At 37.4% G+C, this 24047-nt stretch overlaps 1 pseudogene; it reads right to left on the bottom strand.

Moving 5' to 3' along the window:
* The window catches only part of LOC110205098 (polycomb group RING finger protein 2-like), a 42094-nt pseudogene that overhangs the window by 5798 nt on the left and 12249 nt on the right, over positions 1–24047 (bottom strand).

The following is a 24047-nucleotide window of genomic DNA, read 5'->3' as shown; positions in this document are numbered from 1 at the left end:
CACAAGAATGTTATGGAGATGCATTTTAACGAAAGTCCATCTATCTTTGCTGCCACTGGTTCTAACTACTTTGATGATGTGGGAAGATAACCCCTGCCATTTTGGAGCCAACATGCACAGGGAAGCCCCAAGTATATTTCTTACCAATTTCATTTTTTTTCTCCCCCTTTCTCTGAGACTATATGTGGGCTCCACAGCTTTACTCATACAGAAAGGCACCAGCAGACTTGATATTATCCAAGGTTCTGCAAAGTAAATTTGCAGTTCCAGGTGCTGTAGGGAATTTTTAATGTCCTAAGATATATGACTAAAGATACACACTGGGATAAGTTTTGAAATGTTAACTTTGGTTTCCCTCCAAGACAGTTTATTAATAAATGCTGCGGTCTATAGGATCAGTATTATAAATCAGATTATATTTGATTCAGTTTAAATTGTGCTTCTATGTCTGATCTTATCTTGGTTATAGTTTTTACATCTACTGAGAAACTTCCTGAAAATATATGGAAAATGAAATTCCTATGGCAATATAATTTGTTTTACCCCTAAAAACTAAAACTATAGAAGAAATAAAAACTGTGGCCCAGCTTCTCTTTTGTTCATCTGCTTTCCCAGAGTGGAGTATCCAACTCAGCTAAAACTATGGAAGGGTGATATGTAGGTGGAAAATCTGTCTCAGAAAATGAATGGAATGTATTTTGTAGTTGATTATAGATTTTTTAAATTGGAGTTTTCTCCTGATGATAATATAGCGCTAAAACTTCTGAAAGGTCAGGGGCAGTTAGGTGGCACAGTGGTAGAGCTCTGGCCTTGGAGTCAGGAGGACATGAGTTCAAATCCAGTCTCAGATACATGGCACTTACCAGCTGTGTGATCCTGGGCAAGTCACTTAACTTTAATTGCCTCATCAAAAAAAAAAATTGTGGAAGGTCAGGGTTTTAGAAGGATCAACAATTACCAGGGGCTGAAACAACAACAGAAAGAAACCTCATGTGTACAAATACCCTGTAACAAGATATGCCTTTATTTGCAGAATAAAGTAGACACCATTAAGGATGGGGAAGGGAAGGGAGGAAATATTTATATTGTACGTCCTTTGTGCCAGGCACTGGGCTAAGCACTTTACAAATATTGTTTTATTTGATTCTCACAACAGTCCTGTGAAGTGCTATTATCCCTTTACAATTGGGGAAACTGAAGCAATTGTAGGTTAAGTGACTTGCCCAGGGTCACATAACTAGTAAGTTTCTGAGGCCAGATTTGAACTCAGGTCTTCCTGACTCCCGGCCCAGAATTTTATCTACCATGCCACCTATCTGAGTATTTCAAGTAGCAAAATTAAGCAGATGGACAATTCTAGTATTGCTCTGATATCCACAAGTTATTTATCAGTCTCTTGTAAAGGCAAAGAAAGATTCTGACCTGCATTAGTGAAGAGAGTACCCCACCAATTGGAGCCTGGATTTACTGACAGATTAAAATATTTTTATGATATAATCCACCCAGAGAGAGGCAGTATTACATAGCAGATAGAGGTTAAACCTTGGAGTCAGGAAGACCTGGGTCTAAACACTTGCTCTTTGACTGTGGGCAAGACACTTAACCTTTCTGTGCTATAGTCAACTTTCTTAAGACTATGAGTTGTAGGCCTACAGCCATTCTGCTTTGGTAGATGGAATTTCCACATCAAGAGTTCCCCACACTAATAAAATCACAGGTCCAGATTTATATCTACATATCAACTTACATATAGAGACATATTTGCACATGTTTATATTCTATATTAACATATATTATACCAGTCCTAGTACTTAAATCCATAATTATGGATTTAATACCTCTATAGAACAATCCACTTCACTAAGCTCCAGAGTTAATATTCAACTAAATCCAGGTATCTCACCAAAGTGTAACTTTATCCCAAAGTGATCGTTAGAATGTAGTGGGGAGAGATCGATGCAAAACCATCCCCACTACTGAAGAAAACAGCCAGAAAGAATGTTAGTTAATGTTCTGAAGAGTAGCAAGCCCCCCTTCTATTGAAATCTTGAGTATTAACAAGATTACTGATAAAGAAAGAAATAAGCAAATAAATTAATAACACCATCCACCTCCAGCTTGACGCATAGACACACATACTTACACACATGCACACACACATATATAGCCCACATATATATGCATGTCATAGATATCTGCATTTATAAGTACAAAACAAAGTTTTAAATGCATTGGTAAAAACAAAAACAAAAAACAACAAATTCCATCAGACAGTGCTTTCTACTTCAATCAGAGATAATGGAAAGGAGGAAGGTAGCTTAGTAGTTTTCCTGTCTTTCTATTTGTGGTGTCATATAAATTATCCAAACCAACATTCACCTTTCCCCAGACTGTCTCTGTTGGTTTGTCTTGGTTTTTATCTGGATTGAATTAAAGCCTGCCTGAAGAGCTCAGGAAACATCCTTGATAGCAGAAACTATGATGCTCCTGACTGCTTAAATCATGCTGGCTAGGGTCTCCTCTTATGGAGAGAACTAGCTGCTGTGGGGGAAAGGAAGGAGAGTTCTCTTACTCTACCCCAACCTCCTCCCCACCCTTGACACACATAAACCCATAGTTCCTGTCATTCTCTGGAGCTCTACTCTCATGATTCAACGTTATGTGTCCTGTACTGGGCAATCTGTTTTGCTCACTTTGCTCGGGATAAAGAAGTGCTACCTAAGCTAGGTGAAGCATCCTGCTATCTCATTCATCATGAAATCAGGGTAAAACTCATGCAGAAATGGGAGGAAAGAGGAGATGCAGATGAAGAGATTGATAACAACCTGGAAGAAGGTTTCTAGGGCATAACACAGGCCTCTGACCTCAGTCAAACTTTTAAAAGTGATTTGGATGAAGGCACAGAATATTTAGAACATTTACAGATGAAATAATATTTGTAAAGAGCTTAACAGAGTGGCTGGCAATAGTAGTCACTTAATAAATGCTTGTTCCCTACTTGGGGCAGATAGTTAAGACCTTGTATGATAAGCACTACCCATTTTTCCACGTATTGGATTTTTACATTTTTTTTTATTATAACAAAATGAGATTTAGGAGACATAAAGGTAAAGTAGAATACTGAAGTTCAAAAATTCCCTTCCTCAGTAGGAGTTATGGTCAGGGGGCTGACTTACCATTAAGTGATATAGTAAAGAGGTGGGGAAATTATTGCACAGCACATTTAACACATGGGTAGTGTAATGTGCCTAGGGAAACAATATATGTAATCTTGTACTCTTTGTATGAATGCAACTATACAGATTAAGGTGATGATGGCTGATAATATACTCTTAACTGGTGAGACCAAGGGCAAGTAGGTGGTGCACTGGATAGAGTGCTGGGCCTGGAGTCAGGAAGACCTGAATTCAAATCTGGCCTCAGACACTTACTAACTTGTGACCCTGGCAAGTCACTTAACACTTTTTGGCTCAGTTCCTCATCTGTAAAATGAGCTGGAGAGGAAAATGGCAAACCACTTCAATATTTTTTGCTGAGAAATCCCCAGATGGGGTCATAAGCATCAGATATAACTAAAAAACAACTGAAGAACAATGACAAAAACTGGTCAGACCACTTTTAGAATACTATGATCTATCTTGGTTGTCATATTTCCATCAGGACGTAGTCAAGATGAAGTGTCTCTAGAGGAGAATGAGAGGGAAGATGAGAGAATTCATAATAATTCCATATGAAGAAAAATTAAAGAACGTGGGTATGTTTCTATATCTGTACCTCTATATAAATGCACGTATCAGACATTATACTAGGGATTAGAGAAACAAATTTTTAAAAAGTTTTTTTCCCTCATGTGGCTTCTATTAGACAGGGGAAACAGACACATACAAAGAGATATAAAATATATACAAAGGAAATATAAGCCAGTACCTAGAGGATCAGGAAAGGTCTCATGTAGAAGGTGACATTTGAGCTGAGCTTTGAAGGAAGCCAGGGATTCTAATAGGTGGGGGTGAGAGAAACAGCAACTCAGACATGCAACACTGTGCACCTGGAACATAGAATGTGTGAAGGGGGTAATATAAAACAAATTTGAAAAGGTAGGTTGGAGCCAAATTGTGAAAGGTTTTACATGTTAAACCAAATAGTCTGTATTTCATCTTAGGGGCCATAGGAGCCCCTAAGACTTTTATGAGCAGATGAGAATTTTAGGAATATCACTTTGGTAGTGGGTGTTGGGCAAGGATTGGAAAGGGTATTGGGCAGATACAGGGAGCTCAGTTAGGAGACTTGTAACAATTCAAAAGATAGAGGATGAGAACCTGAATTAAAGAAGTATGAGTACAGATAAAGGGATATATGTGAGGGAGGTAGAATTGAGAAGTTTTGGCAACTGATTATGCATGGGCAGTAGGGGGAGGAAGGGTAGAATAAAGAATTAAAGGTGTTTCTGAGGTGAACATAGATTTCTGGAAAGATAGTAGTATGCCTTTTACACAAACAGGGGATTTAGGAAAAGGAGCCAGTTGTGGGCTAAAGTAAAGAGATCTCTTTTTGGATCTATTGAGTTGGTGGGGGCCTATGGAACATGCAGTTGGATATGCCTAATAAGTAGTTAAAGATACAGTATTAGACTTCAGGGGAAAGACTATGGCTGGATAACTAGATTTAGAAATCATTTGCACAGAGATAATCATTGAAGCCATGGTAACTGATGGGATTACTGAAAGGATATTAAAAGAGAAGAGAAACCAAGATAGGGCCTAGAGGTATAATTACAGTAAGGAGTCAAGACATGCCTCATGATCAGGCAAAGGGAAACTGAGAAGGAGCAGCTAGATATATAGGAAGAAAACCAAGAGAATGCAAGGTTAAAAAAAAGTGTATCTAGAAAAGAAGATGGTTAGCAGTGTCACATTCTGTAGAAAGGAGAAGAGAAACGAGAAAAGGCCATTAGATTTAGCAACTAAAAGGTCATGGATAACTTTGGAGAGAGCAATTTCAGGTGAGTGGTGACGTTAGAAGGCAGATTTTGAGGGACCGAGAAGTGAATGTGAGAAGTGGAAGTGGGAGCAATGACTGCAAAAAGGGTTTTTGTTTTGGGTTTTTTTTGTTTGTTTTGCTTGTTTTTTTTTGTGATGGGCTCAAGCGAAAGTTTTAGAGAAGAATACTGTCTTCAAATATCTGAAGGGTTTCATGTTAAAGAGTATTAAATTTTGCATGTGTTTGTGCCTCCAGAAAGCAGAACCAGGGCAGATGCCTGCAAGTTGTAGAGAGACATGTTTAACCAAAGCAAGGGAAAGAACTTTCTAACAATTATAACCATACAACAGTGGAATAGAATATTTTTTCAGATAGTGAACATTCTGCTACTGTAACTATTCAAGTGGAAGCTGAATAGCCACCCATAAGTGTTAGGGTGCCTGTACTAGATGAGAGGTTGGACCAGATGACCTCTAAGCTCTCTTGCAATTCTAGAGTTCTAAACTGGTTGATTTTCTTTTCAGAGTGAATCTTCCCATCCTACCCACTTCATATACACATTGCCAATACTTCCTGACTAATGGCCCTAGACCTTTTCCCTGTGAAAAGACAGGTAAGCATGCAGCCTCAAGTTTTCAGGCTTCCCAACTCCATTTTCAACATACTATCACTCTTATCCCCATGTTCTCAAAACCTTGCTCTTTGCTTTTCAATTTATTGTTAACTTATTTGAAGAAAGGAAAAAAACAAATAAATGGTTCACAGAATCATAGAGATAGAGAAGGAAGGGACCTTAAAGACAGTCTAGTTCACTCCATCTTCATTTTACAGATGAAAACACTGAGGATTACAGTGGTTAAGTGACTTTCCCAAGGCTATACTGTGTATTAGTGGATTGTATTGGATTAGTACATCACTTCTTGTAATATATTGACATATTTTAAGGGCTCTTTTGGAAATAGAATGCCTTAATCTGTAGGAGGATATAAATGCTGCTGCTTTCAACTACCATAGAACAATGTTTGGGGTGACATCTTAAATCACAGATTGTCTGTCAATATCACGTGAATATCACTACATCGGCATCTATTTACTCCAACTTTTCATAATGCTTACCCTGGTTCATGGTCCTGTAACATTCACCCTGTATAAGCTCCGACTGCTGTGTAACTAATATTCTGGATATACCCAGAGTTTTGTTCAGAAGCCAGGCATGGGCTAAACCAGCATTGATTTGTGTATGCCTCACTGCTTCAGAAAATGGGAGCAGGGAAATAAAGTAGAGAGAGAGGTGGGAAAGCTTTCCCACACTGCTATGCATGGGCAAAAAATGGCCACTGGCACTTCTTGCAAATAAAGGATGAAAAGTTTTGTGCTTTAGGTTGCTTATACATGCCATGAGTAAAGCTTTTCATGGAAATTCATGACCCATACTAGGTTCTCAGGATTGTGTTAGGAACCATCCGAGTGTAGAGTTCTATCCAAGTCCAAGCTCACTGAGTCACTAAGCAACTATGGGATCTGAAGGATAAAATAATCACCAAGCATTACATAAAAATTCAGTTTGGGAACAAACCACACAGGCAGCCAGCTGTGTCTCCTATACTATCTCTCAAAAGATTATGTTCTTTTTCTCCCCTAGTTTAGCAGTTAAGTTGAAAATTGTCACTGAAGTTTCAACTATTGAGTTCAAGATAAACATTTGCAAGTCAAGATTACCATCTTCCACCCAACAGTAATCCCTTCGTCCTGACTGTGGGGGAGAGGAGGAATAGTAAAGAAAATCATAGGTTGTTAGGGCAAATGGTCCAGGGCTGAAAACATGCCTGTAGTGCACAAGTATGGGAATTATTAGGGGGTTGCAGTAGGGAACAAAAAGCAACCAGGGATAGAATTTGTGTTTAAATATTTGTAGGCCTGTGATAATCTCTTCTCAATTTAGCATGATACATGGGTGATCTGATGTCTGAGATTCCATTTGGGAACCAAGGTGATTTTGCAGCTCTGAAACTTTCTGATTTAGCATACCTTTCAGTATTCTCTGGATAGGATCTAGATGTAGGATTTCATTCCTGGGACTCTTAGGCAAGGGCACATCTACCAACCTAGAACTGCATCTTCTCTGAAAATGATAGTTTTAAGGCGTTGCCTAAAACACTGGGTAGTTGAGTGACTTGCCAATCATCACCCAGCCAGTACGTATGAGAGGTGAGATTTGAGCACAGATCTTCCTGGGTTTGAGAACTGCTCTCTATCCATGACACGATGCTTGCCTGTCTTAGTAGTATTCTATAAAAAAAAAAATTAGAGAAAGATAGAAAGTTATGGTAAATTTGATCTTTGACATGCTCTGCAGAATTAGTTTGATTAAGATCAAAGAGATATAGGAATTATGGCTCCCCAAAACTCGTGAGGGTGGGATTAATGTAAATTGTTGATTAATGGCATTTAACAGGTTTGAAAGAGAACCAGTTCCCAAGGGGTCCAAATAATGCCGTGAAACAAACCAAATAACATAGTTAATTCAAAAATGAATTTGCTGGAGAGGAAGATGGGAGTGTGGGTGATGGCCATTGCTTGGCTCAAAGAGGGAATAATATACACAATCAGTTGAATATATAAATTTATCTCATCTGACAGGGAAGTAGGAGGGGAAGAGATCAAGTAAAGTGGAAAGGGACTGACGGAGGGGAGGACAGATCAGGGGAGATAGTAGACATAAGCAAAACTCTGGTGAGGGGGAAAGGATTAAAGGAGAGAAGAAAAACAGGAGGAAGAATAAGATGGAGGGAAATGCACAGGTAGTAATCATAATTGTGAATGGGATGAACTCTCCCATAAAACAGAATTGAACAACAAAGTGGATCAAAAACCAGAATCCTACAATATGTTGTTTACAAGAAATACACTTGAAGCAGAGAGACACACACAGAATAAAGGTAAGGGACAGAAGCAGAATCTATTATACTTTAGTTGAAGTAAAAAAAAATGGGGATAGTAGCCCTGATCTTAGACAAAGTAAAAGCAAAAATAGACCTAATTAAAGAGATATGGAAGGGAACTATACCTTGTTAAAGGATACAGAGACAATGAAGCAATATCAATACTAAGCATATATGCAGCAAGTGGTATGACATCCAGATTTTTTAAAGAAGTTAAAGAAGTTACAGGAAGAAATAGACAGCAAAATTATACTAGTGGGGGATCTCAATTATCCCCTCTCAGAACTTGATAAGTCTAACCAAAAAATAAACAAGAAAGAAACTAAGGAGGTAAATAGAATAATAGAAAAGTTAGATATGAGAGACCTTTGGAGAAAACTGAGTGGGAAATAGAGCTAGAAAAAAATAGCAAAATTCATCTTGAAAAACAAAAGGCCAAGGAAAATGATAAATGTTGTTGAGGATATGGGAAAAATTGGGACACTGACGCATTGTTGGTGGAGTTGTGAACTGATCTAACCATTCTGGAGAGCAATTTGGAACTATGTCCAAACGGCAACCAAACTGTGCATACCCTTTGATCCAGCAATATCATTACCAGTTTTATATCCCAAAGGGATCATTAAAAAGGAAAAAGGACCTACATGTACAAAAATGTTTACAGCAGCCCTTTTCATGGTGGCAAAATATTGGAAATTGAGGGGATTTCTATCAATTGGGGAATTGCTGCACAGGCTGTGGTATATGAATGTAATGGAACACTACTGTTCAATGAGAAATTATGAACATGGAGATTTCAGAAAAACCTGGAAAGACTTGTATGAACAGAAACAGGAAAACATTGCACATGTTATCAGCCACATTGTATGATGATCAACTATGAATGACTCAGCTCTTCTCAGCGATACATTGATCCAAGACAAGTACAAAGGACTCATGAAGGAAAATGCTATCCATATCCGGATAAAGAACTGATGGTCTCTGAATGCAAATTGAAGCATGTTTTTTTCACTTACCTCATTCTTTATCATGTTTTTTTTTCCTTTTGATCTGTTTCTTCTTTCACAACTGTGACTAATATTGAGATATTTTTACATGATCGCACATATATAAACCATTATCAAACTGCCTACCATTTTCAGAATAGGGGAGTGGAGGTAGGGACAGAAAAATTTGGAATTCAAAATCTTGTGAAAATGAATGCAACATATTTCTTGACATGTAAGGGGGAAAAATAAAATACTATGCTCTTTCAAAAATAAATGTGCTCCCTTTAGGGAGCAAGACAAAATCTTTATGACTATAAATGGTTCAAAAGGAGGAAGATTGTTCTACATTAAAAAATCAGGAAAGGCACTGTGGATGAAATGGGACAAAACATCAGTGGATAATGTTTTTTTCTCCAATATGTCTTTTATGAGGGCTAGTCATTCCAGTTCCACACTCTCTAGCATCAGCATTCTTATAAGCAGAGACTGAAATTAAGTCAGAGAAAATATGTTATGAATTAACATTGAATGTTTCCAAGATCATTAGAAGTCAAATATAGACTTCATTACAATAAATGAAAGGAAAACAGGATTTAAAATTATACTGTCAGAATGCATAGAATCAGTAACATCCTTTGATTACTAACACATATTAATACTTGATAACGTGCCAGGCAATGTGCTGGGTCTTGAGGATAAAAAGATTTTAAAAAATGGCAGAACCCCTTCCCTCAAATGATTAATGTTTTATTAAGGGAGATTTCAAATACACATAGCTAAGTATTTGTTCAGTTGCTTTAGTCGTGTCCAACTCTTTGTGTCACAGTGTGGAGTTTTCTTGGCAAAGCTTTATGCTGGAGTTGTTTGCCATTTCCTTCTCTAGATCATTTTACAGATGAAGGAACTAAGGCAAATAGAATTGAATGACTTGTCCAAAGTCACACAGTTAGTAAATGTCTGAGGCCAAATTGGAACTCAGGTCTTCCTGACACCAGTCCTAGTGCTCTATTCACTGAGCTGCTTAGCTGCCAAAGATAGGTTTTGCACGAGATAGGGTGCGATAGGGGCAGAGCAGATATATTGACAAAGTACCTTATGTTAAGTTGAGGAGGGAAAAAACACTAGAGACTAGAGAGAAAAGCCAGGAAGGTTTTGTAGAGATTGTGGTGCCAGAGCCATTTTTTTAAAGGAAAAAGTGTTTTTTCTCCACCTCCTTTAGGTAGAAAAGAAAAACAAAACTCATGTAATATATATCTATAATCAAGCTAAACAAATTCTTGCATAGAACATGTTCCCCCCCCCAAAAAAAAATGGCCCACACTTCACTCTCAGTTTGTCATCTCTCTGTAAGGAGATGTATAACAAGCTTCATCATCACTCCTCTGGAATTTTTGTTCATTGATCAGACATCCTTAAGTCTTTAAAAATCATCTTTAGAATGTTGTTATAGAAAAAAAATCATACACCTTGTTCTACTCACTTTACTGTGCATCAGTTTGTACAAATATTCATAGATTTCTCTAAAACCGTCTTTTTAATTTTTCTTACAACACAGTTATATTCTCTAACATTCATATTCCATAATTTATTCAGCCATCTCTCAACTGATTAGCAACCTCTTAGTTTCTGGTTCTTTGACATAACAACAACAATAATAAAAACTGCTTTTTTTTTGTTCAATGGATCTTTTTCCTTTTTGTTTGATCTCTTTGGGGTGTAGTTCTAGTAGTGGCACTACTAGATCAATGGGTATTAAAAGTTCAGTAACTTTGGGAGCATAGTTCAATATTGCTTTTCAGAATAGCTGGACCAATCCACAACACCACCAACAACAACCAGTTCATTAGTATCTCTTTTCTCATAGTCCTTCCAAAATTTGTAATTTTCATTGTTAATTTTGCTAATTTGATGAGTATGAGGTAGAACTACAGAGTTGCTTTAATTTGCACTTCCCTAATTATCAGTGATCTGGAGCTTTTCTTTAATTTAAGCTATTCATAGTTTGGATTTTTTCCTTTGAAAAATGTCTGCTCATACACTTTGAACATTCATCAATTAGGGAATCAGAACCAAGTCTTCATGAAAAAGAAATCATGTGGATAGGCAAAGTAAAGGAAGATTCTACATTCCAGATAGAAATGGTGAACTGGATGGTTGAGGGGATGAAGGAAATGGTACCTGATGTTTGGATAAGGGTTAGTAAATCTACTTTAGCTGGAGCACAGAGTACATCAAAGGAACTTATATGAAATACGACTAGAATATAGAATGGAGGGAGATTGCAGAGGCACTTAAATGCCAATCTTGTGATTTTTCATTTTATCCTACAGCTAACAGGCGGCCACTGGAGGCTTTTGAGTTAAGCAATGAAAGGGTTAGACCTGTGCATCAGAAGTATTATTTTGACCTTTGTAAGTAGGGCAGATTGAAAAGCGTAGAGACTGTTGGCATTTAACAAATAATTGGTAGAAAAGACTTTGCTGTTGTTGTTGTTGTTCAGTCATTTTTAGTCATGTCTGATTTTTCATGACCCCATTTGGGGTTTTTCTTAGCCAAGATACTGGAGAGGTTTGTCATTTCCCTCTCCAGCTCATTTTAAGGATGAGGAAACTCAGGCAAAAGGTGTTAAGTGACTTGCCCAGAGTTACTCAGCTAGTAAATGTCTGAGGCCAGATTTGAACACAGGAAAATAAGCACCAGGTCTAAAACTTCATCCACTGTGGTACTGGTAGAAAAGTCATTTTGTGCTATTTTTTGGCAGCCTTTCTTATGCCAGCTTTCTTTATCTTGTTTTTTGCCTAGCTTTCAGAGAGACAAAGAAAGGAGCTCCAAGTTAATCTTTCTAGAGATGTCTTTTGTGGAGTAGACCATTCTAGACCAGAAATCAACTCACTGTTTCCTCTCTATCTTGAAAGCCCAAAAAATGCCACCACCTCAATGAAGCTTTCCATGACCTTTTACAGTAGTAAGAAACTGAAACCTCAAAAGGCACTTTGTGTTGTAGTTCTCTGATCCTCTTATTTTGAATTGTAGTCATCTATGTAGGTTGCTCTCATGAAGACAAAAAGCTGAACCTTATTTGAACTTTATAACTTCTTCATCACTTAGTACAATTTCCTGTGCACAGTAGGTACCCTTTAGTTGTGGAATTAAATTGAATTTTGGGGGGATAGGAAGGTTAGGAAGAGGGCCATACCAATCTAATACCCAATAAAATTTATTAAGTGCCTACTAAGTGTGAGGCACTGTGCTAAGTACTGGGGAGAGATGACTAGAAAGAAAGACAATCCCTTCTCTCAAGGAGCTTATAGGCTAAAGGAGGAAGACAATATGTGAAAGGAAGCAGGAAAGGGAGAGGACAACAGGGGATACTTGAGGTAAGGACATCTTGTTCTGTGTAGTTGAAACCACTAAGAGTAGCAGATGCAAACTGAAATGAGTCCAAAAGTTCAGTTACTGCCCTCTATAAAGGAAGGAGTTAAGAGGAGATTGGTATTCCACCCTCCAGCTCTCTAATCAGAGGCTGAGGGAAGTCAAGTCAAGGTTTGAGTTAACAGCTTGATGATGTGATTAGAAGTGATAAGCTCAATCTTGGAGGGGCATCTTTTTCCAAGGAGTTGAAACCAGGCCAGCAGTAGATGCACAGTGATTGACTTTATAGATACCAGCAAATAAGATCAGGTAGGGCATTTAATGCTCCCCTCCCTGCCATTAATCACTACTCTGGCTTACACACAATTTGAGTTGTTGATGACAAAATATTACTGTTAAGTGTTTATGGATTATGTAGGAGAGGATGGAAGATCCTGGACTGCTTCTTCTTTCAACTCATTCCCATTACTAATATAGATTCATTTTTCTGATTGAATGTCATATTGACTGCCTCTGAGGGGGACAAGGTAAAAGAGCTATAATTTTGCTAACTCTTTCTCTTTTCCTTCTTCCTCCCCCCTACCTCTTTTCTGGCTCATTTAGGGTCCCTCCCATTCCTGCTGAATTGAATTTATTAAAAACTCTGGATGGCTGGGAGGAGACGTAGAGAGCTACCTAGGGACAATAGGTCAGGGTGATGGCCCATAGGAGTAGGCTTTCTGCTAAGGGGCAGTATGATGGAATTAGGTCAAAGAGGGCAGAGTTTGGAAGGAAAGTAGAAGGAGAATTACTTAAAAAGAAGTTTCATCCATATTCTTAAAACAGGTCTGACCAGGTCAGCTCCCTAATAAATTTTTTTCTATGGTTTCCTAATACCTTTAGTATAAAAGAAAAATCAGCCTGGCACTTGCAATCCCTAAAAGTATGATTCCTGTCTATGTTTCCAGTCTTATTTCATATCATTCTTCTGTATACATTCTCTGTTCCAGGCAACTGGACTACTTGGAGAAGGAATGCTAGCAAGGTGGTAGAGTACAGGCAGCAAGTCAGCTGAACTCATCTGATATTCCCCTCCAAGCAACGTTAAATTAACACCTCAAATTGAATTCTGGAGCAGCAGAGCCAACAAAAGGTAAGAGTGAAATATTTTTTTCCAGCCCAAGACAACTTAGGAGATTGGCAGGAGAGGTCTAGTGACATTGGGATGGGGGATTGGCCCAGAGCATAATACACACCATGGCAACATGAGCAGCAGGTCTTGGAGGCAACCACAACAGAGGAAGCTTCAGAAACTCTCAGCCCAGAGATAATAAGAGGGTCAGTTAGAGATCACAGGGGACTGCTTGCTCGCACTGTGTATAGGAACTTGTTCTGGGTCACAGTTACAGGATGAAGAGGAACACTAGTGCTTCTGACCTCAGAGAAGCAGGGGTCCTGGTCACAGTTCCAGGGCAGAGAAGAGTGCTTGTGGTGACCCACAAGGAAGTAAGATTTCTGTTCTCATTTCCAAGGCTGAAAAGAAAGCTAGCACTTGCAGCTATAGAGTAAGGTACACAAATCAGGAGTACACAAGGATTAGCAACTGCTACATTACAGGATCAGGCCACTTGGAATATGATATTCTGGAAGGCAAAGGAGATAGGATTACAACCAAAAATGACTTACTCAACAAACTAGTATAATCCTTCATGAGGGAAAATGGATATTTCATGAAATAGAGGACTTTTAACTATTTCTGATGAAAAGATGAGTTGAATACAAAATTTGACATTCAAGCATAAGATATGAGAAATATAAGAAGGTAAATAATTATAAGAAAATCAATAAGGTTAGCCTATTACATTCTTATACAGGAAGACCATTGGTAACTCCTAAAAAGTTTATCATTAATGGGGCAGTTAGAAGAAGTATACATAGACAGAGGGCACAGGTGATAGTTGACTATGATGGAATGAGGTAAAAAAAACATTAAGGGGTGAGAAAGAGGAATCTATTTGGAGCAGGGGGGAAGATGATGAAGAACAAGGACAATTATCTCACATAAAACAGATGCACAAGGAAGAGCTTTTGATGTGAAGGAGAAAATGGGGGGGTGATGGTGGGCAATGCTCTAATCTCACTCTTATCTGAATTGTTTCAAATACGGAATAGCATATACACTTAGTTGGATATAGAAATCAATCTTACGGAAGAGAGAAGTAGGAAGGGAAGGGAATAAGAGAAGGAGAGGGACCTGATAGAAGAGGGGTGCAGATTAAGGGAGGGAGGCAGTGGTCAGAAGAAAAACAAACTTTTCAGGAGGAAGGAGAGAGAGAGAGAGAGAGAGAGAGAGAGAGAGAGAGAGAGAGAGAGAGAGAGAGAGAGAGAGAGAGAATGAGGGTGAAGAGGGGAAAAATAGGACAGAGGGAAGTACAGTTAGTAATCATGAGTGTGAATATGAATGGGATGAACTCACCCATGAAATGGAAATGAATAGCAGAATGGATTAGAAAACAGAATCCAATATGTTGTTTACAAGAAATACACTTGAAACAGAGACACAAACAGGGCAAAAATAATGGGCTAGAGCAGAATCTGTCATGCTTCAATGGAGGTTAAAAAAAAGGCAGGTGTAGCAATCACGATCTCAGATGAAGAAAAAGAAAATATAGTCTTATTTAAAAGAGATAAGCAGGGAAACTACATTTAGCTAAAAGGTATCATGGCCAATGAAGTATTATCAGTGTTTAATATATATGCATGAAATGGCATAGCATCCAAATCATTGAAGGAAAACTTAAATGAATTACAGGAGGAAACAGACATTAAAACTATATTAGTAGGAGACTTCAACTTTCCCCTGTCAGAGCTAGATAAATCTAATTATGAAATAAATAAGAAAGAAGTGAAGGGAATGAAAAGAATTGTAGAAAAGTTAGATATGATAGACATCTGGAGAAATTCATTGTAAATAAAAGGGATTCTATCTTTTCTCAACTGTACATAGCACCTTCAGAAAAGGTGACCATGTATTAGGGCATAAAACCCTCACAGTCAAATGCAGAAAGGCAGAAATATTAAATGCATCCTTTTCAGATGATAATGCAACAAAATCCCAATCAATAAAAGGCTGTGGAAACACATATTAAAATTAATTGTAAACTAAATATTTTAATCCAAAGAATAAGTGGATCAAAGAGCAAATAATAGAAACAATCAATAATTTAATTAAAAAGAATGACAATAATGAAACAACATACCAAAATGTATTGGATGCAGCCAAGCTAGTATTTCGGGGAATATTTGTATCTCTAAATGCTAAAGACAGAGCTAAACAATTGGTGAAATATTAATTGCTATTTGGTAGACTGAGGCAATATAATAAAAATTACATTTCTCCCTAAATAAATTTACTTATTCAGTGCTATACTGATCAAACTACCAAAATTATTTTTTAGAGCTAGAAAAAAATAATAAAATTCATCTAGAAGAATATAAGGTCAAGAATATCAAGAAGATCAATGCAAAAACATGTGAAGGAAGGTGGCCTAGCTGTACCAGATCTCAAACTGTATTACAAAATGGTAATCATTAAAAACAATCTGGAACTGGCTAAGAAATGAGTGGTAGATCACTGAAATAGATTAGGTACACAATAAACAATAGTAAATAACTACAGTAGTAATCTAGGGTTTGATAAATGCAAAGATTCAAGCTTTTGGGACAAGAACTCATTATTTGACCAAAAAAAATTGCTAGGAAAATAGGGAAGCAGCTTTTCAGAAACTAGGCTTAGATCAACATCTCATACTGTATATCAAGATAATGTCAAAATGGGTGCATGATTTAGACATAAAAAATGATTTATTGATCCTCTAGTATGAGAGATATAAAAAAAATTATGGAATCATGGAAAAAATTTACTTGTAAGACTTATGGATAAAGGAAGAATTTCTCATCAAACAAGAGATAGAATTACTGGAAATAAGATGGATAATTTCAATTGTATTAAATTTTAAAGATTTTGAACAAACAAAACCAATGTAGTCAAAATTAAAAGCAAAGTGGGGCACTGAAGTGCAGGGTAGGGGGAGGAAGTTTACCATAAGTTTCCCTGAAAAAAAAAAACAACCTTATTGCTCCAATATAGAGAGCAAGATTTATATGAATTATATCAGAATGGATAATATTACATAAAAGGAAAATGGTAAATGTTGGAGGGGATGTGGGAAAATTGGGACACTGCATTGCTGATGGAGTTGTGACCTAGTTCAACCATTCTGGAAAGCAATTTGGAACTATGCCCAAATGACTATCAAACTGTATATATACACTTTGATCCAGAAATGCCACTACTAAGCCTGTATCCAAGAGATAAAAGAAAAAGGGTCTATATGTACAAAATACTCATAACAGAATTTTTTTGTGGTGCTGAAAGGGATGCCCATCAATTGGGGAACGGCTGAACAAGTCGTGGTATATGATTGTAATATAAGATTATGAGACAATACTATTGTATTATAAGAAACAATGAGCAGGATGACTTCAGAAAAACCTGGGAAGACTCATATGAACTGATGCAAAATGAAGTGAGCAGAACCAAGGAAATATTGTATACAGTAAGACAATATTCTATGATGATCGACTGAGAATGACTCATTTATTCTTAGAAATAAAATGATCCAAGATAATTCTGAAGAACTTATGATGAAAAATGCTACCCTCCTCCAGAGAAAGAAGTGATGGATTCAGTACAAATTGGAGAATTTTTTTCAGTTTATTTTTCTTGCTTTTTTTTTCAACATGGCTAATAATGGAAATGTATTTAGCATGATTTCACATATATAATTGATGTCACATTTCTTGCCTTCTCAGTGGCTGGGAGAGGGTTGGAAGGGAAGCAGAGAATTCAAAACTTAAAATAAAAAAAAGAATGTTAAAAATAATTTAATTAATCTGGTCTTCTAGGAGTCCCCATGAATGACATTTTTCATCTCCTATCTCCATGCTTTTACATAGGTGGTTCCACCCCCACCTCTCAAAATTGGAATACATTCCCCTTATATATAATTCCAAGAATCTCTTACTACTTTGTAAGCACAGCTCAGGTGCTAACTCCTATATGCAGCTTTCCTTGATTCCCCAGTTGTTAAGGGTGTCTACATTCTGAAATTTCTTTTCCTTACTTCTTCCTTACTACCTATATAATGTTGAGCATCTCACTTAAGCTCCCTAGGACTCAATAAAATGAGTTGCTTGAACTAGACAGCTTCTGACTCCCCTTCCAGCTCTATATCTATGATCCAGTGTCATCTCCTCCCTCCCCAAGGGAATTTAAGTTTGCTGAGGGCAGGGATTATTTTGAGTTTGTATTTACATCCCCATCTCCTAGCACAGTGCCTTGTATATACTAGAGGCTTAATAAATGTTTATGAAATTGAATGAAATTTCTACTCTAGAATGTCTGCTTCACTTTGTAACTTCTCCATGTGAAGATAAAGTTCTACAAATTTCCCACTGAGTATAAAAGTAGTAGTTACTTAGGTACCAGTTAGTTTGCATATTGTCCCTAACCTCAACTCCCTTCTCCCCAAAGGGGCTGTCCTTGAAAGTCATGAATCTTGCCTCCTGTTCATCTCATTTTTCCTCCTTCATACACATCTGAAAATAAATAAGTTATGCTCCCTTCAGCATCAGAACACATAGATCTGCCCCAACGTGGCTCATTTAGCTCCAGGGCTTGGACTGCTATGATTTCCTATAGATTTGTTGAGAAGGAATTTCCAGTCTCTATGCTGACATTCATCCTCCTGCAGGAATTGGGATAAGCATCACAGAATGAGTAGGGTATATCTTCTCAGCTGAACAGCACCACTAATCTAAAAGCAAAATTCAAGTAGCCAAAAAGCAAAAAGAGTTCTTATAGGTGCTGAACACCGTTACTTGGTTTATTTAGTGATAGCTCATCTTAGTTGCTAGCTCTTTATCAGCATTACCCAGATTCTTGATCTAGGTGATAATGAGGAAAATCCAGACCAAAAATATTAATATAAAAGACCCTTCAAGGTATTTGCATATACTGATGTGATTAGGATGAATTCAATGGTCTCTCTCTCTCTCTTTTTTTTATCCCTAGGTGTTAATTGCATATGAATTGTTTCAGAAGTTGACCACCTAAAAACTTTAAGGTTTTGCAAAAATACTGACATACTTGTATGTCGGTATAAGGACATCAGTTCCCAATAAGCCCACACTCATGTCTAACAATCTTGGCACAAAAAAAAATGGTGCTAACTTTATAAAGCAATAGGTTGGTGTGCACATGTCCAAAAGAGGGAAGATATGGTTATAAATCTCTTGTCTAAAAAAGATGTGGGGTTTCTAGTGGATTGCAAGCTCACTCATTATGAATCAGGAATATGGTGGTAGCCAAAAAAAAGCTAATAAGATGTTAAGTTGCATCAAGAAAGATATAGATGATAGTGTTGCTCAGGTCATTCCTTATCTAGAACATTAATCAGATCTAAACCACAGTTTAGAAAGGATGCTGATAAGGTCAAAGGAAGCCAGAGGAAGATAATCATAATGGCGAAGGGCCTTTGATTCAAGCCATGTGAGGATCAATTGAAGAAAGTGAGCACAATAAGACTTGAGGAGAAAGCATGAAAGGATCTGTTGATAACTGTCATAAAGTATTTGGAGATCTTTTCCAAAGAAGGAAAATCAGATTTGTTCATTACTTACAGTTAAGAAGCCCTGAGTTTAAATCCAGCTTCATGCACTCATTGTGATATTTAGTGAAGGTATCTGCCTTTCTCTCCCTCAGTTATGTCATGTACAATGAGAGTAATAAGAGTACCTACCTTACAGAAATAAAGATCAAATGAACCTCATATATCCTACACACACACACACATACACACACACACCACACACCCATGCACACACACGTATTATATATTATATGTTTATATGTACACATATTATACATACATATTATAGATGTGTGTATATATATTATATATTTTATATATATATATTACTAGGCAAACCTTAAAATGCTACATAAATGCTGAATAACATCATCATCATCATTCTCATGTAGCTTCAAATGGAAGAAGCAGTAATGAAAATTTCAAAGAAAAAATTTAGATTTGATGTAGGGAAAAATAATCCTGATAATTAAAACTATCCAAAAATGGAATGAGTCACTCTTGCCTTGGGAGGCAATGGATTTCCCTCAAGGTTAGTTGATCATTCTTTGATAAATAGGATAATGCATATAAAGTTCTCTGAAAATCCATACTTTATATGGAAATGTTAGCAGTAATTATGATGATAATAACTACAATATCAACAATTTTACAAAGATACTATGGCTACTACTGTTGCTGTTGCTGTTGCTGGGGCTATTGTTTTTGTTGCTATTATTATTATTACAGGGATGTATTTTCCAGAATGATTTGAACTATAAGCTGCTAAGATTCTTTCCAACGCTACAGATCTTTGGTTCTGTGATTATTCATGATTTCCTATCCCCACCTGTATTTCTTCAACCAAATGTTAAATACTCATCTTAAGCCAACCTGAAATTCCCAATTGTGTGGTTTTTTTTAAATTTTAACTGAAGAGTCAAGAAGATAGAGAACTGACTACTATTCACTAGCTGATGATACATCAAGTTTTATGAAGTAATTTTAGGGAGCTCCTGAAATCTCAACATTACATCTGTTGCTTTTCATTCCCTCCTTCATGGGTGACTGAGGACTGGGAGAGACTCACCTTTGTTTGTAATGACAGGTGGCCCTTATTTAAAGGTCTTGTTTCCATGCTTTCCCTCCCTACTGTCATGTGTAATATAACACAGCCTATTCAAACCCCATTTAGTTGTTGTCAGGTTTGCTGTGTCATGTGGAACCAGGAGTTGACTGGACTTGAGAACTCTGCACAGCGATCTTGGATCCCAAGTGAGTAGCCCAGCAGGCTTCCCAAAACAGCATGCTCTGTGTCTCTGCTAGCTAGAAGACTTGCATTATGTTGCAGCACATAAACCCAGGCGCTTTGTGAAATGTAAAATTAGAAATAATTCAGTTCTGCAAGATTTGTGAAAAAAAAAGTAATACAAGAGTCTACAGAATTCAAAACAGATGGATATTGAGTTTGCCATCCAAGCATCTTTGTAAGATTATTAATAGAGAAAAATAACATATATTACATATATATGTATATATATATGTTATATATATGTATATATATACATATATGTGTATGTATATATATATGTATTCCATGTCAATAATAGCATGTATATATTAACAGTTGTGTTGCGACATATACCCTAGAAAGGAGGCAGGCAATGAGGGCCAAATGAAGTCTTTTTTTAATCTCCTGTGTTTCTTATAATGTTGCCCCTAATACAAAATGCTTTAATTTTTCATGAAGGTAAACATAAAAAATTTAAATTAAATCTATTAGGAGTGACCTCCTGATAAACAAATGCTGAGGCCTGCCAGCCCCCATGCTGGGGGCACATCTGTCACTCACCCTGATTTCCACCAATCAAGGAAGTGAAACAAGACTCATCTTCAATTACGAATGGAGCTGTTTTGGGGTAGGGGGTGAATTTATAGAATAATGTTTGTTTTGAGAGGCAGATTGTCAAGGCTGGAGCTGTGTTCAGGCCTTCACATCGGGTTGCATTGGTTTGAATTTTTTATGTGTGCCTTCATGAAAAATTAAACTGGAACATTCTTACCCTTTAGCAACATGCTTTATCATCAGGACTGATAAAGAAACTCAGAACCAAGCAGTCAAGAGGAGCTTCTAGTGTACCTAAGACACTTCAGATGCTGAAAGCAAAGAGGGGTCCTGATTTGTGCTGTCAGGCTTCATCCTCAATTCAAGCTAGAGGGTTTGTATTAGCATGACTAGCATCTCTCTACTATTAGCATTATTTTAACTAGCATTAGTAGATGACCAATTGAAACCCATTAAGTGGTTCTAGTGCCACAAGCCAATTAACCCTTGGCCTCAGAAAGGGTAACTGGTCAGCAGCTCTGGGAAAGTCTGGGCTCTCTTCAGGTATGAACTCTGCAGTCAGTGCACTCCAGGCAAGGCAGTGTTAGGAAACGGATGAAAGCCACCACATCAAAACTAAGTCAGCTTTAATAGAGTATTTTAATAAATAGGCCTTAGGGCACAAAGAGTGTGATGGACTGAACAGAAATCTGTCTTTATGACAATGAATATAAATGATTTTGTGGCAAGCTACAAATCTACCATGTTTATTTCTGGACTGATTTGTTAAATAGGCCTTTCTTACTGAAAATAGTGCAACATTCTTTCACGAGGCCTATATTCCCAGGGAAAAACATTTCAGGTGAGGGGAATGTTAATGAATAAAGACCAGTATATTTCCTTTTCATCTCCACTGTCAACCTATTAATTCAGGGCCACATTATCTCTAAAGTAGGTAATCATGAGGACCTCCTAACATACCTTCCGGGCTCTAGTCCAGGCCTCAAGATCACAAGTTTCCCATCCTTGTTAGTCTCTTATTCTTTGATACATCTTATCCACATTAATAGATTAATCTCTACTGGTCATCATTCCCCAAACATACACATTGCTCTTTCCTGGGTGCATGTCTTCTTGCTTGTCATTCTCCCCTGCCATCCCCCACACCCCTGGGAATTCCTTTTTCTACTTATTATCACTTATTGAAATACCACCCAAACTTCAAAACTCACCTCAGAGGCTAAGATCTTCATCACGTTTTCTCATTCCCTCCCAACCAGAAATGATTTCTTCTGGGTGCTAGTAGTACTTTAGTACCCATTGCCATGAATCATATATGTGTGTGTGTGTGTGTGTGTGTGTGTGTGTGTGTGTGTGTGTGTCTTATTTATCCTACTGGATTGGAATTGCCTTAAGGGTTAGAAGCAGTCTTTGTGTTCTTCATAGTACCTTACTCATAACAGATACTCAATAACTATTTGGTCTAATCAGTATTCCCAAAGATTTCTCCTTCATTCATTCTTTCATACATTCAGTATTCTAGTTGGGACAGAATGTTTATGTAGGGAAATCATGGAAGCTAAGATTGGAAATGTAGGTTGATAACAAAATGGAGAACTCTTAAAATACAGTCTGAAGAATTTAGACTTTCTGAGACTGTCCCAATCCCTACAGTTATTTTAGGATATAAAAGTTTTTACAAAAGAGTCAGACTAGCCGGAGATGCTAAATCTAAGGGGTTTTAACTGTACAGACCTTTTAACTCACTCAAGGGAAGGCTTGAAACTTCAGGAGACCCATAAGGGTGAGAGCACAAAGTGTGAAGAGGAAAATAGCAGAAGACAGAAACAGAACAGTCACTGGCCCTCAGGCATGATGTTCCTTGGGCTGTGATGAGAGCAAAAGAGTTCAAAGGGAGTAAAAGGGTTTAAAGAGATCAAATTCCTCAGGCTCTTTGAGCTGTCATCTTCAGGTCTCTGGTCACTCTTCATTTGTTTGGGAGGCAGCTACTGTGTTGTCTCCAGGGCAGCACTGGGAGCTAATACTGCTAAAATTGGGGTAGTGTACTCATGCTTTTTCTATACCCAGACTTTCTACACACTTTGACAGCTTACCCCAACACTTTGGGTAACAACAAAATAGACAACACCCAGGAATTTTAAAGGGAGAGGAGAGGTCTCATTCTGCTTGACTGGTTTGGCCTCTCTCTTGTACCAGGAAGGTCAATTCCACAATTGAGTAGTGACCCCTTCCCCCTACCTGTACACCAACCCCTCCTACCCAGATCAAGGATGATTTTAGGATGGATATTTCAAATAATTTATGAAAAAAAAAGTCAGGGTGGGGTGAAAGAGAGTAGGAAGAGGTGGAGTCTATATAACAAAGGTGATATGCTACAAGAAATGCCAGGAGCCCAAACAAGGGAAATTATTTTGTACAACAAAAAAGTGTATTACCTAGGGGTAAAATGTTGTGTTTATTCCTTGATGGTATTCACCTTATAATCTTATCCTTACTTGTCCCAGAACAGGTGTAATATTCTGTACAGGAAGTATTTGAACATGAAGGTTTGATGGCAGTATATCAGGTTTAATGGTGGATCTTATCATGATACATTAAAGAGGTATGTCACAAAAATAGTTAGAGTTGAGATTAAGTTCATTCTTTTCTGAGAGTGACTGAAGATCTCCAGGGCATTAAAATATATATTAGCAAATTGAAAGAAGAGTCTCCAGGAATTTTTGTGAGAAGGAAAGGGAGAGCTAAAGAATAAAATAACCATAAATGAATAAAATAGAGTGAAGCCTAATTAATTTATAGAATCATGGAAGCTGAGATTTTTAAGGGAGTTTAGAGGTCCAACCTGAACCTGAACAGGAATCCTCTCAGTAGCATCCCTGAAAATTGGCCATTCAGTCTTTTCTTGAAGACCTCCAGAGGGGGCAGACTAGAAAAGCCTCCAGAGGCAGACCATCACATTTTTAAACAGTTCTCATCATTAGATTTTCTTCTATATTCAGTCAAAATTGGACCTTGAAACTTGTAGCAATTGCCTAGTTTCTGTACTTTGGGGGTAAATACAACAAGTCTAATCTCACTTCAATACACCTACTTTTCAAAGACTCAAAATAAATTTTTCTGATGCTCCCTAAGACTTCTCTTCTCTGTGCTAAACATTCCTAGTTCCTTCATACATTCTTCATACGTCATAGTCTCCAATCACTTCATCATCCCGTTAGTCCTCCCCGGGAAGCATTTAAATTTCTCC

Source organism: Phascolarctos cinereus, unplaced genomic scaffold, assembly GCF_003287225.1.
Source record: "Phascolarctos cinereus isolate Bilbo 61053 unplaced genomic scaffold, phaCin_HiC Scaffold_2;HRSCAF=192, whole genome shotgun sequence".
Lineage (NCBI taxonomy): Eukaryota > Metazoa > Chordata > Mammalia > Diprotodontia > Phascolarctidae > Phascolarctos > Phascolarctos cinereus.
The sequence above is the reverse complement of the archived record's forward strand: the minus strand, read 5'-3'. Positions and strand labels throughout refer to the sequence as shown.